Source organism: Papilio machaon, chromosome 23 (genome assembly GCF_912999745.1).
Source record: "Papilio machaon chromosome 23, ilPapMach1.1, whole genome shotgun sequence".
NCBI lineage: Eukaryota > Metazoa > Arthropoda > Insecta > Lepidoptera > Papilionidae > Papilio > Papilio machaon.
This window is the reverse complement of record NC_060008.1, coordinates 4,809,009-4,823,583: the sequence shown is the minus strand read 5'-3', so window position 1 is coordinate 4,823,583 and position 14,575 is coordinate 4,809,009. Positions and strand designations below refer to the sequence as shown.

Below are 14,575 nucleotides of genomic sequence, written 5' to 3'. Positions count from 1 at the left end.
TGAGTAAACGCGGTTCAGTAATTTTGTAGAATAAAGTGAATTACGAAATATTGTCACATTTTTTTTACTCCAATCGAAACTCGAATTATTTTCTTCATAAACTGCACTGCCTTAAGCCCGTTATACATGTTTGCCGAGTGACGGCGAAGAGAAATTAATCACTTGTTTAAATTGGCCAATTGCATAGACTTACCAAATGTATAGACAGTGTCACTTGAATTTGTATTAATTTGTCTACACTCGTGTTGGCCTTCGTTCGGCAAGTCTCGACCAATATGTATGTATCCGGCATAAAACTTGTAAATTACAAAATCTGGTAAAATACTAATTTCTAATACATAATTAAACAGCGTACATAAAAAATATATCTTCAATATATGGAATTTTTCCATTAACGTAAATTGTAGTTTTTTTTATATCATAAGAGAGCAAGCGGTTACCTGAGTCCGCTTAAATAGTGAAATGACCGCTGCCCATAGACATCCGCAATTGCAGATGAGGTGCCTACCTTTAATCGATAGAGGTTAATTAAAACGAGATCTAATATATAAAATTCTCGTGTCACAGTTTTCGTTCCCGTACTCCTCCGAAACGGCTTGACCGATTCTCATGAAATTTTGTGAGCATATTCAGTAGGTCTGAGAATCGGCCAACATCTATTTTTCATTTTTTTTTTAAATGCGCGCGGATGGAGTTGCGGGCGACAGCTAGTAAAATATATTTACTATTAAAATTAACAAAAGAAGATCTGATAGCCTTGATTTGCAAATTTTGTTAACAAATAGAAGATTTCACTATCGTCACTACGTCACTATTTCAAAAGTGATAAGGTTCAATTTTGTGTAGAAAATGTTATATAAGTTACGGAACTAATTATCGGAATTAATAAAGGTCACTGTGATGGCGACAAGTGTATAATTTCGCGCAATTTTTTGTCTTAATAACTCACGAATGTTTTAACAAGTATAAGATTTTGTAATGAAATACGCAACATATATTTTGCCTTAAGATATAAAAGGTAATTTAACATTTTAGTGAAACTTAACATTGCAAAAATAATCTCTATATTCGAGTATCTTTTAGAATCAAGTAAGAATAAGATTGTCGGTGGCTCAGGGGTTATACACTTGATTTGCAACTGCAGGTCATGGGTTCGAATTCCGCTATTTACCAATGTGTTTTTCGATTTACATATGTCCATTTATCCGACGTTCTTCTAATTTTCTAAGACTGCAGCGACGAAGAAGAAGAATACTGTATTGTTAATAGAACCAAAGATTGCAACACAATTCGTATCAATCGATCAAGAATACTAGATTTGATCTGAATTAACTAACAGGGGAACTCAAAGAAAATTATTTTAATTAAAGGAAAAAAATATTCAATATCAATCAGAAGCAGTTAGGCGAGGAAAATAATAATTAATATGAAATATAGTAGTAGAAATAAATTTGCGAGCCGTAACTTTGTGAGCCCTGGTAATCCATCAAATTGTTGACATAAATGGCGTGGAAAGAACCTGACATTGTATACACCGACCTGTACATCTTGAGACATGTGCACTTTATGACATAAACGAGTGGATTATTCCAAAGATATCAGCTACAACAGTTAATGGATAAGATGATTCAATAATTAATCCTTAAGATAGATCCGTAGAATTTTTAATTATATTGTACAAGAGAGAGTACAAAATATATTTTATATCATTCTAAACGGTACATGTTTTTCTAGCGATTATGATTGAAGTCCTTAAAAAATCTTGGCTAAGCACAAATGGTGTGACATTTTATCTTACTTCTTTCTTATATTATAAACTAGCTTTTACCCGCGACTCCGTCCGCGCGAAATAAAAAAAATGCACACAAGATAAAAAGGTCCTATGTCCGTCTCCTAGTTCTAAGCTACCTCCCCATCAATTTTCAGCTAAATCTGTTCGACCGATCTTGAGATATAAATAGTGTAATTAACACGACTTTCTTTTATATATATAAGATGCAAATGTATAGATTTAGATGGATGCATGGATGTTTGTTTGAAGGTATCTCCCGAACGGCTCAACATCTTGATCAAATTCGGCACATATATAGAAGATAATCTAGAAGAACACATAGGCTACTTATTAAGTTTTTTTTATTCTGCGCGGACGGAGTCCCGTGCACCTAGTTGATTATAAAGGTCGGTCATAACATTTATCAAATCATGCATCGTATGAAAGACAAAAGAAATTAGATTTGTATTCTTCCTATATTTTAATCTTACTATCGAGTAGGTTTTTTTTAATTAATAAAGACTTCCAACAATCATGACATAGTCAATGAACGCCATCTAGAGTTGGTAGTTAGTAAATAAATATACAGAGCAATATGAAAAAAGTTACAACAACGATACTCAAGAGATTTAACACGTTTAATGCCTCTATTTTGATAGTGTGGCGGAAAGTGACCCGGTTGAGGTGGCACTGAAAGTGTTAACCTTTCATCACATGGGTTGATTTTAGTACATTAGATTGCGTGTGACGTGACACGTCTCAGGTCGTCACTTATCAGGCACGCACGACGCACGTAGCCCGTTATATTTAGTATTCACGTCACAAACGTTAAAATATTTCAAAGAACACTAATTTTATGAATTGAATCCAATTGAATGAAACTGGCCCCTTTGAAGGAAGACAAGAAATGAGCAAACACTTCCAATGATGTAACCGCTGTCTATAGATATATGCAATCAGGATTTAGAAAAGAGTGTACATAGGTTAACAACTTCACTACCACTTAAGGCGTTCAGTGACATTTAATGTGTTAAGGATATGTGTTGGCACACGAAATATTTTATGGTTTGTTAAAATTATAACCCAAAATAGACTAATTCCTTTGTACTTATGTTATTAAAAGATGTATCCTTTCATAGAGGCTATATTAAGAGAGGCTTAACTAAACTTCATGCACTTCTAAACTCATACTGTACAACTGCAAAAATACAAGACACTGTTTAGTTAAATAGGTATTTTAACCATTTGACCGCCGGTGATTGATACTATGGACGTCTAGGTGGATTTAAAAATTATGTTTTCCCTTAAATATGTGTCAGGTATGAGAACTTTGTTATTTATTTTTTAAGATCACATTTTAGAAGCCTACGTATAATTAGGGTTGCCAGGTCGCCAAACCTACTAGCCGGACAGACCAGCCAGTTTGGCCGGACATTTGGGTAGAAAGGTATACCCCCTATATTATTTAGGATTTTGTCTCAGTATTAATAGGTACATTCAGGAAATTTAAAAAATCTAACAAAAGCTGGAAAACCGTTTATTTTTGCCGGACACGCAATCAAAAAGCCTACCGATGTCGTGCTTTATTCGGACGCCTGGCAACACTACGTATAATTATAGATATTCATGATTTCTGGTAATGTCTAATATCAGCCTGTGATAAAAAGGACATATAATTTGGCTAAGATGTTATTGAAACACCGTGAAGTGGGAGAAACTGATTAGGAAAGCAGACCCCACCACTATGTGGGATACGAGCTAGGCAGAGTTGGAGAGAGAGCGAGAGAGAGAGGTATTGAAACACACACACACATTGGTTAGGTCACTTAGGGATTATCTTAGTATAGAATTAGTATGAGTTTACTCTCAGACATTACGTAACAATTACTGAATTACTGTGGTACTTAAACTTCTTCTCGTCTACTCGGCACTATAGTTCTTTCGATCATTTCTGGTACTCCTTGAGGTCAGTACTAGTCGATTATAATTATTCAATTGTATGCACTTATGATAAAATCAATTTAAATTTATTTATAACAAATGTTTTATCGTTCAAGTATTCTTACAAAGGGTACGGTTATGTTGAACTGAACAAGGTTATCTACTTTCTAAAGGAAGCCGAGTTAAGTGATAAGAAATAGCGAGTAAAGACGGATAAGGACTGTGTAAAGAATTACTTTATGATTAACTAGCTTTTCCCCACAACTTTGTCTACACAGAATTTAAAAAAGGGTGGAAAGTATCTCATGTACAACTGGAGACTGTTTTCTATATATGTGCCAAATTTCAAAAACATGTGTGGAATGAATGCAGAATTATCTAGTAAATGAGTGAATCAAACGTATCCTACGGGAATCGTACACATTATTTGATAGGTAACCTATGTGTTCTTCCAGACTTTTACATCGTTCTGGAGGTATCTAATATATAAAATTCTCGTGTCACAGTTTTCGTTCCCGTACTCCTCCGAAACGGCTTGACCGATTCTCAATAATTTTCCCGATAATCCTACTGAATATTGATGAATATCCAATGAAATTTTGTGAGCATATTCAGTAGGCCTGAGAATCGGCCAACATCTACTTTTTTTTTAACTGCGTGCGGACGGAGTCGCGGGCGACAGCTAGTCTTCTTATAAATATCCATCCATACATCCGCATTTATATGAAGTAAGATAAGATTGATTCAAAAAATAGAGATCTGTTTTAACTAAAAACAGCTTTAAATTAATTCAGAGAGACACGTGAAGGCAAACGCAAAACAATTTTTTTTTAAAGTGGGTTTCTAATCCCAAATTGCAATGTTTTGTTACCGCATTTAATTATAACTTACACAATATCATTGTTTAACACTTATGCGTGTTGTGTTGTGAAGGAAAAATAATACTTCAACCGCCATTCCTTGTAACATAACACCGGTGTTGCGGGCGGATGACGTCACAGAGGCATGCGACCTCTCAACCAATCAGTGGCTACTATCGCAGGGGCTCGTCAGGGTCACCTTGCCAACGACGGTTTATGTTAAAATACCAGTTGGGTTTAATGTTGGTTTATAACTTACAACCATAGCCGTACTTTATGCTGTACTGAAGGGTCTTTTATTTTAAATACATTGTGACGTCATTGAAACAAAAATATTTGTGAGATTATTGATTGAATACGATGTTCTTTTTATTTAAGTAAAGTTTTTTTTGTATTTATATGTATATTACTTTGTACAATACTGGAAGTACAAAATTGTGATGAGTTCAACTTTCAACGATTTGACTTAAATTATTTGACTGATCTCCAAAATACTTTGGCTTTTAAAAATAAACCTATGTCTACCAGTGAAAAATTGCTGGGATGATCTAAAAGTTACGTTGATTGACTCCGTTCAATCTAAATCTTCACATCGAGTATTGATGAAATTGTAATTTTTGTAACTGCAATCTAGCGCCTAAGATATAAAATTAAAAAAGCAGTATCTATAAGTTAATTCAAAAATATTTTTTGCATACATATAAATTACACTGCATTATGCTGGTAAAGTAATTATCAATATTTTACATAATTACACAATTATTATTGTAATTATTCATAACCTATTTTTAGTTAAATGTCAACAGCAAGCGAATATTTCAGTAAGTTTTATATAAAGTGCCATTTATTTTAGTAATAAAGAGAAAAATTTGATCTGTATCTGTGGCTATTCCCCAAAATGTCCTTGCCATCCTTTTCTCGAAGCGACTCAGTGCATTTGATTTTTATTGAAGTTATTAAATCCAAAACGATACCCATGGAAGGAAATATAAATGAAACAGAATCGAAGATATTCTCATCTGCGTAGCCTTAGGTTAAGGTTAATTTTTAGGCATATTTCGTTACATGAGAGAGAAGGAAGATATGTAGGTAAAAGGAAAAGAGGGGATACTATTCATTTCTTCTTAAGAAAATAAAAAACTGAAACTATAAAAGTCTAATACTGTAAGGTGACGTCATTGCTTTATTAATTCGCTACTGTGGTTGGTCAGTACTGATAGACCGCTGGGAGCTTATAATTTATGCAATTAATCTGATATACGCTAACGTAGTGATGTACACAACTAATTATCGACTATCGATTTTTATTTTTTTATAAGAGTTATGAAACTTAATGTCGACATCCTCAACACCGGAGGAACTTCAATGCGTTGACGTCCGTCAAGAAAGAGGTACACTCGCTTCTTTAAGAACCCTGACGATTTAAAACTAAAACAAAAACCTACTATAATTAACTTTATCAGCACAATTACTACTACTCTATGCGGTTATGTTTTTTAAAAGTCTTAATTAGGGAGTCGTATTTTAAAGCAAAATTAACATTGATGTAGTCTAGCAGTCATTGATTGGCCAGACCAATGCCACGTACAAATAATTCAAAACGATACATAACATATTTCAATATACCTAGTATTTGCATTAGTCTTAAAATATGCATAAATATCAAAGAGATTATCATCACCATACCCCTTAATGATGATGATTATCTTTCCCTAGTCGTCGGCAGAGTATGTACTACTTTCCCACCTATCAAAGCAAGGACAACAGTCTCGTGTTTGATAACATATATAGGTAACTACGGTACAGTAAAGAATTCTTAGAGAAAACGTTATTCATATAGAAATAATTTCAATGATAACAGAATTATGTTAAAATGAGATGCTACCCGGTCGTCGGCTTTAGCCAAACAACAGATCTGTTCAAAGTATTATATACTCTTTACATAAATCGTAATTATTATCAGTATTTAACCTGCATTTCTATGTAAATACTCTATCTCAATTGCTACCATCAGATTATATAGAACCAGTGTTGGTGCACGTGTTTTGAACAATTAATTATTGGAATTTATTTATAATGCACAAGTGATAAGCGGTAGCGATTTCTCTTTAGTTTATGAATTGACTTTATGTTGTTGAATTTCTATTTAATGTTACATTGTTTTAACTTAATTTTATAGTTTTTATTAAAATAAAATAAAAAATAAATTTAACCTTTTTTTCTATATTTAATAAGTTAGCGCTTGACCACTATCCCACCTGATGAAGTGGGGATGTGGTTTAAAGATGGTACGCGCTAGTTTTGTAATAACTTAAATTAAAAATATTTTTAATACGTCTTAAGTTATTCTTACGGTAGTTTTTTTTAATAGCTCTACTTGCCTGTTTCTCTAATGATGTTTAAGATTAACCATTTCTTAAAATAAAAATGGCTTTAGAAATGTACATAACGAAACAGTGAATTTTCATAACTTATGTACACAAGCAAGTGTCATCTCAACACTATTTAAACAACAGACACCACTTTATTTTGTATAAATATTTCGGCAGTGACACTTTACGATGGTAGATTGTCACCACATGGGTATCCATGAATCTACTATAGAAAAATTATTATTCTCTTATAACTTAGACCATACGCGAATATGGCAGCGGAGCCGTAACGACTGCATGTGACTACGTGTCGGTTCTCAACGGATATTGAGACTTATCTCCAATGAGATAGCAATCATTTTTGATTACTCCCAAACCTCTGCAAACATTTAACCGTGACTCGACGATTACCGTCCCCTGGGTTTAGATTGTGGAAAAAATTGATCGTAAAGGTTGTTTCCGTAGATTTTTATATTTACCTGACTAGTAAATTACGGTGTACCTTTTAATATCGAAGTCGATTGTAGTTAAATTCCGATATACAATCCGGTTTACGAAGATTTTATGCAGATATAGATAGACTAACCTTAAATGACATTTAGCTAATAACTGCATTTAAACCAATGTTTTTTATCATAAGGTAGCAACCTAGAAAGAGGCACCCTGAACTTACCGAAATAGCGAATCAACCGCTGCCAATAAACATCTGAAATTTCAGATGCATTGCCTATATTTTATCCTCGGAGAAAGATAATATTTCCCTTTCCTATACGTCGCCTCCTACGTCAAATTCACTTCTCCTTACCATCTTTTCTTCTTGTCCCCGCGACTCTGTCCGCGTGGAATAAAAAAAGAACTTGAAAGTAGCCTATGTGTTCTTTCAGACTATGTTCTATACTTATGACTAATTTCATCGAAATCCGTTGAGCCGTTCTGGAAATATCTTCAAACATCCATCCATCCATCCATCTAAACATTCGCATTTATAATATTAGTAAGATGTAAGATGCCGTACCCCCCAATAGACCCAACCTCAATCTTTTATTTAAGCTCATCTAGTATACTTATTTTTTCCATTCAAACGGATAACAGATGCTTGTCCATAATTATTTTAACCATGACAATAATAAACTTCCTATTCGTTTCTTTTTTAATTATATATATAAAAAAGTATGAATGTCAGTCTGAGAGTACATTAACCGATTACGGACATCAAACTCTACCATCGTTACTTACAAATAGCATAGCTTGTTTCACACGAGGGAATAACAGTGAGCAGACCTATCTGAATGCATAAGCCAACAGATTAGTACTGGTTTAACAGTAATGCTTTTTCTAATAATAGATCCACTGCTTTGTTTCTCTGTCTTCGTGTGAAACTAGCATTACGAGTGGCTTTTAGCAGTAGGGGGACAGCGTAGAATTGCACAATTCCTGTTTGTGATCCCGCTGCGCAAATTAACTGAGTTGTTATATCCTTAATGATTCATAGTTAACCAGATATAACTAGAACTGAGTCTGTGGGTTGACTTGATACAGTAAAAATGTTGGTTAGGATTTCTAGTAAGTAAAAATTTCAAGCCATGGCCGTCGCCAAGTTAGCAACCAGCTTCCCCTCCTAGAGAATCTACTTCGAAATACTAAGGTGCCTACAATCCGTATAGACCCTTAATACTTTAGTACTACCAGCGGCAGGCGATACCAGTCTTTTTAATCGACAGAACGTGTCAAAATAACGTAAGTGACAAGCAAGTAATTAAAGTTATTGTCTCTTCCATACATTTTTGAGTTATTCGCATTGCCGAAACTCATAAGTAAAAATATTACCATCTCATTTTTTCCAACGAGAATGAGAGAGCTAACACTTGTACTAGTAGTTGAAGCAAACGCTTAGTGTTACCATAACATAGTGACTTAATTTGGCATCATTCTAAATAAGTTATTCACGGGATTGCATTCAGTATACATTCAAGTCTTACACATGTGTATTCTTACTAAACTAGTCTATATCATTCCTTATCTAAAGACCTTACGTTAACTTTCTCATCGAGACAAATAAAATTGTGTTTAAAGACAACGCAGTAAGATTCATTTTAATACAAAAGGACTTTTGCATAACGATTGACATTAGTGCATAACGTAGTCCATCGTACGACGATAAGTTTCGACCAATCAGAACAGGCTGCGCAGACGCACCCATCGCTACGAAATACAAACGTTTTTTCACGGCTTTGCGTGTGTTTTCTGTTAGTTTTTTATATCAGCTGGTCTCCACCACTGTTGGATTTAGGGGGATTAAGTGACTTTCGCTCCGAAAGTTATCAGAATTCTACCTATTTAAGCCAACGGAATGAGATAAAGATACTAAGTTACTACGACATTCAGAGTCTTAAGGTGACCACTGACTGAGACCTTAATGTACACTACATTACACTCATTAATAAATACAAAAAGAAAAATTTTTTAAAAACAAGCTTTTATTATGTTCTTGCTAATTTAAAAATTAATTAAAAAAGATCGTTTCAAACGAACCCAAACTCGATCACGTTGTGTCATTTCATTGCGAACTTCCTATGTCTACCTTCCAGCTCCATCATCAGATCAGCACCATGTCATCATAATATTGCATTATCACGCGATTTACAAATGTATGCAAAAATTCAGCTCAGTAACCAGGAAGGGGTTTTAATTTAATTTGCAAAATTTGATCACAAACATCTGGACAAATGAAACTATATAAAAGCTTGTACAAAGGGAAGAGCGTCGGTGGCTCAGGGCTTAAGCACTTGACTTGTAATCTTCAGGTCCAGGGTTCGAATCCCGCCATGTACCAATAGATTTTTCGATTCTCGATTTACATATGTACATATATCCGACGGTCTTACGGTGAAGGAAAACATCGTGATGCTGCACATATCTGAGAAGAAATTCAATGATATGTGTGAAGTCAACCAACCCGCACTTGTCCAGCGTGGTTGACTATGGCCTAGTCACCCCTTGGGGTAGACTCCCAGCCCCTCAGTGGGGACGTATAGTGAGCTGATGATGTACAAAGTGACTAATTAACCAAAAAGAGTACTTGAGTGCGGCAGTTTACGAAGCAAAATGTTACAGAAATTGGTTACTAGATTACTGAATAATATTAGACTGAGGCTTATTAGATCGGGAAATTAAAAAAAAAAACAAAAAAATGATACTATAACGTTGTAGAATATAATTAATTGAACTTTTAACTGGTCTACTTTTATGAGTTACTTATGTATAGGTAGTTACTTATGTTGAAGTTACATGTATTAATAAATGAAAATATGAAATTTAGTAATAAAAAAAACAATAATTCAATTATATATAGAATATTGATCATCACTTGAACTTATTTTTCTAGGTTACGAGATCTAGAATCATTTTATTGAATCACATATTTACACACACATATTTGGTAACACATCACATAATTTGTTGCTACTAGTTGTCGCCTGCGACAGCGACATCTATGCAGCCGTTCTAGAGATAACTTTTAACAAACATCCGTCCATCCAAAACGTCGCATTTATAATATTAGTAAGATCTACGTTGCATCCAAAATAGCATTCAACGTTAAGGAATAGTTAAAAACATCATTGCATAATATGTTAAGAATTCGTAAACTCAATAAAGTCTTGTGATGGCTTAAACTTGGCAATAACAACAAATTCTTACTTTAAATAGCTTTAAAATTAACATTGCATGAAGTTACGTAACCCAAAATGTCCTAGTTTTAATATTTTTCTAGTCATTCGATGTTGAATTTGCAGTTTGCAAAACCGGCCTTGTCTCTCCGAACTTTTTTAATACGACCAACGCAATCGTCATACGTCACTCTAGACATAGTGTCAACACATAGACAAGTGAGTGTACGTACACGTCACTTTCATTTGTCGTACAAGTGTGCGTACACCTATACGATGTGAAACAATAAGTTTTCAGTTGTTATCGGACTGTCGAACAGAACGGACGTATTCATTGCGCGAACACTTCGTCAATTGAATTGTAATTGTGAGGTTGTGTTGTGTTGGGATTGACTGATCGTGTTTCTCGGTGAGTATTCAAATGTTTTAATATTGTATAAAGTATATTTAACTCGTACTTCACACAGAAATAAACGTTTTGGCACAGCTCAATGCCCTTGACTGTGCAGAATTGACATTGCTCTGTTTAAAATTTCCTCATTCTTTTAGTTTATTTGTAGAACATTTATTACTGAATTTAATTCATACTTAGATTCATCCTATACAATTTATTATCGAAGGCTAATTATTGCGGAGTTTTTTTCTTTTCATTCGCAACTGTATTACCTAATACAATGGACATATTTCCGTCGTCAATTTAGACTTGAACGTATTCTAACAACAAACCTCCATCATCCGGTGCTATTGTATTCTTTATTGCATTTAACATACGTATCAGTGTGTCAATCTGTGACTTTTTCCAGACCACATTAGAGTAATTTGATGCAAATTAAATGTAAGCGTTTCCAACTTGTATAACGAACGAGTGTGTGTTTGATTTTTTATAACATAGGACCTAATACAGTGCCTTGTAGAAATAAGTATAAAAGTGACGACCTTCAAGTGAACTTGAAATGTTTTCTATTGGGTTGTTGTTAAAAGCATTATATTAACGCGTCAGGTTACTTAATAATTGAAGTTAGAGATTTTTTATGTTATGTAACACACAAATCGTATGTGCAATTTTGTTAAATGCTTTTTAAAGTATTCTTTAAGGATATCCTCAAATTCTTTTATATTTGGTCGGAATTTTATTAAAAATGCTTTTACCCTAACATTTCATACTAGTTACCTTAGAATTTTAACGTGTGATAAATTGTTACAATTCCATTCTTGAAATCAGTAACCTTATGTACATACGTTATGTAAGTAAACACGTTGTTAAGATAGGCCAGTGGCTAATTGCTAGCTATCAGGAACAGCTGTTTAGATTCCTTTACTTCGGAAACATTTTATTAATAACTTTCTCAGGGTAATAGTTACAATACTCCTGTCTGTTTTTAGCCGACTTCAAAAAGAAGGAGGTTATCAATTCGACTGAATTTTTTTTTTTTTTTTTTATGTGTGTTACCGCGAATCTCCGCCCCTGGTGGTCCGATTTTGATAAAAATTATTTTAAACGAAAGGAAGTGCTTGCAGGTGGGTCCCATTTTTTTGTTTTTTTTTTTAAATAACTAGAAGAATAGTAGAATTTGAATATAGCTTCAAAATTTGTTGCGGAAATTAGGGACATTTTTGCTTTCAGCGCTTACGTAGGCTAAACTATAGGACCTACATCAAAATGATGTATGGCGAATTGTAGCTCTTTAAATGTGCTAAATAAAAGTCCGCGATAGCATATATCTATCTTTTATAGTTTTCTCACAATAACCATTTTTTTCTTTACGAAACATTAATTAAATTCATGCCCTATTTCCGACGCTATTATTCAAGTTCAGTATTAACCCTTATGTAAATAAATATGTTCATTATCAAGAGAATTTAATGTAGATTATATTTGCAATTGAAACTATATCATTCTGTCTAATAGTTTAGGAGATATCGTAAGAATAAAATTACGCGGAAACGAAAAATGCTACATCGCGTTACAATGAATAGCACAAATTTGCTTTCTGGGCTTACGTAGGTCAAACTATATGACCTACATTAAAATGATGTATGGAGTAATTATAGATCCTTAAATTTGCTAAATAAAAGTCTCAGGTGGCATATATCTATCATCTATGGATGTCTCACAAAAACCATGTTATTGTGAACAAACTTCGATTAAAATGCACACGAAAAACAGCGTCGTAAACTTACGGCGCTATTATATTATATTCGATATGAATCCTTATCCAAATAAATATGTTTGATGGCTAGAGTATTAAATGCAGATTACATTAGCCTTTAAACTATGTAATTCTGATCAATAGTTTGGAAGATATTAAATGATTAAAAACTACGCGCATTCGAAAAATGCTACTGCGGCGCGCGGCTGGACAAAATTAGAGGCAAGCTACGATGTATTAGTTCGTTAATTTTCAATTTATACAAATTAATTAATTTATACAAATTAATTATCAAGTTCATTGTTTAAAGAAATAGTGGTTATCTGCTGTATTGTATATTAGTTTTTGTGTACACACATATTAAATAGGAAAGTCCTTTTCTTTATTTGTCTTATTTCTTTCCTCATGCGTATTAAGGAAATATGTAATTGAACTTCAAATTCACTAAAAATTGTGAAATAAAACAAAAATTTTAAGAAAAAAAAAATAGCCGACTTCAAAAAAAACAATCTCAAACAAAATGCACTCAAAAGTAATATAAAAAAACAATTTCAAACAAAATGCATTCAAAAGTACCATAAAAAACAATCTCAAACAAAATGCACTCAAAAGTAACATAAAAAAAACAATTTCAAACAAAATGCATTCAAAAGTACCATAAAAAACAATTTCAAACAAAATGCAATCAAAAGTACCATAAAAAACAATCTAAAACAAAATGCACTAAAAAGAAACAAAATAATGACATGAAAACTTCTTTCTTTCTTTCTTCTCTCTTTCAAAAACCCTCTAAACTCTAAAGAAAGTTCTCTTCTTTCTTGTAACATGTCTATATTGTATAATTATTGTTATTTTGGAGTCGGTTTCGGCCTAAGTAGGGACATAAAATGTATAATATTATATTTACTTCGGCCGACACCGACTGCGAAATAACAATAATTATACAATATAGACATGTTACAAGAAAGAAGAGAACTTTCTTTAGAGTTTAGAGGGTTTTTGAAAGAGAGAAGAAAGAAAGAAAGAAGTTTTCATGTCATTATTTTGTTTCTTTTTAGTGCATTTTGTTTTAGATTGTTTTTTATGGTACTTTTGATTGCATTTTGTTTGAAATTGTTTTTTATGGTACTTTTGAATGCATTTTGTTTGAAATTGTTTTTTTTATGTTACTTTTGAGTGCATTTTGTTTGAGATTGTTTTTTTGTGATTGGAAAGTTATGTCCTCTTGTAACATTGTCTAGATATGGAATCAATAGCATACATCCTCAAGGTGTACACATTGTATAAGAGTGCAAGACCCTCACATTGAATGAACGGCCTTGCGAACAAGACGTTGGCTCCGAACAGAAATTTCCGAGACGCATACGATCCATTGAGTGTTTGTGTCAATTGATGCCAATTTGTTCTAGACTTGGTGAAAATTTCCTGTTTTCAGTTCAATTTATCGGTATCTCTTTGATCTGTATTACAGAAATGATAATATTTGAAATTCTGAAATTGGACTCGCGTTCTGTCGATTGGCCAAAATAAACAACTGCTTTTTTGTTTATTTTTCTTACTAGTTAATTTGAATGATTTTTTCTCAACTTCAAAAAAAATCATCGTATCTCTAACATTCTTTTTAACGATCATCGTATTATTAATTTCATATTCTTAAGTTCATCTAGTGTCCTATTTTATTCCAGTTTAATATATTTTTGGTTGGAATATTTATATATCTTATATATAAAATTCCTTTCTTATAATGTTCGTCCCCGTACTCCTCCGAAACGGCTTGACAGATTCTCATGAAATTTTGTGAGCATATTTAATA

At 33.1% G+C, this 14,575-nt stretch overlaps 1 protein-coding gene across 4 annotated transcripts in view; it reads left to right on the top strand.

Moving 5' to 3' along the window:
• Positions 1-14,575, top strand: part of LOC106707325 (trehalase) — a 54,520-nt gene that overhangs the window by 4,164 nt on the left and 35,781 nt on the right. For 2 of the 4 annotated variants that reach the window (XM_045683774.1, XM_045683775.1), the window contains exon 1: positions 10,882-11,021. The exons of 1 other annotated variant lie outside the window; for it this stretch is intronic. The gene's annotated coding sequence lies outside the window, so the exon portion shown is untranslated. Of the gene's footprint in view, positions 1-10,881; positions 11,022-14,575 lie in introns of those variants that run through there. One more of the 4 variants, XM_045683771.1, reaches the window with a different exon arrangement.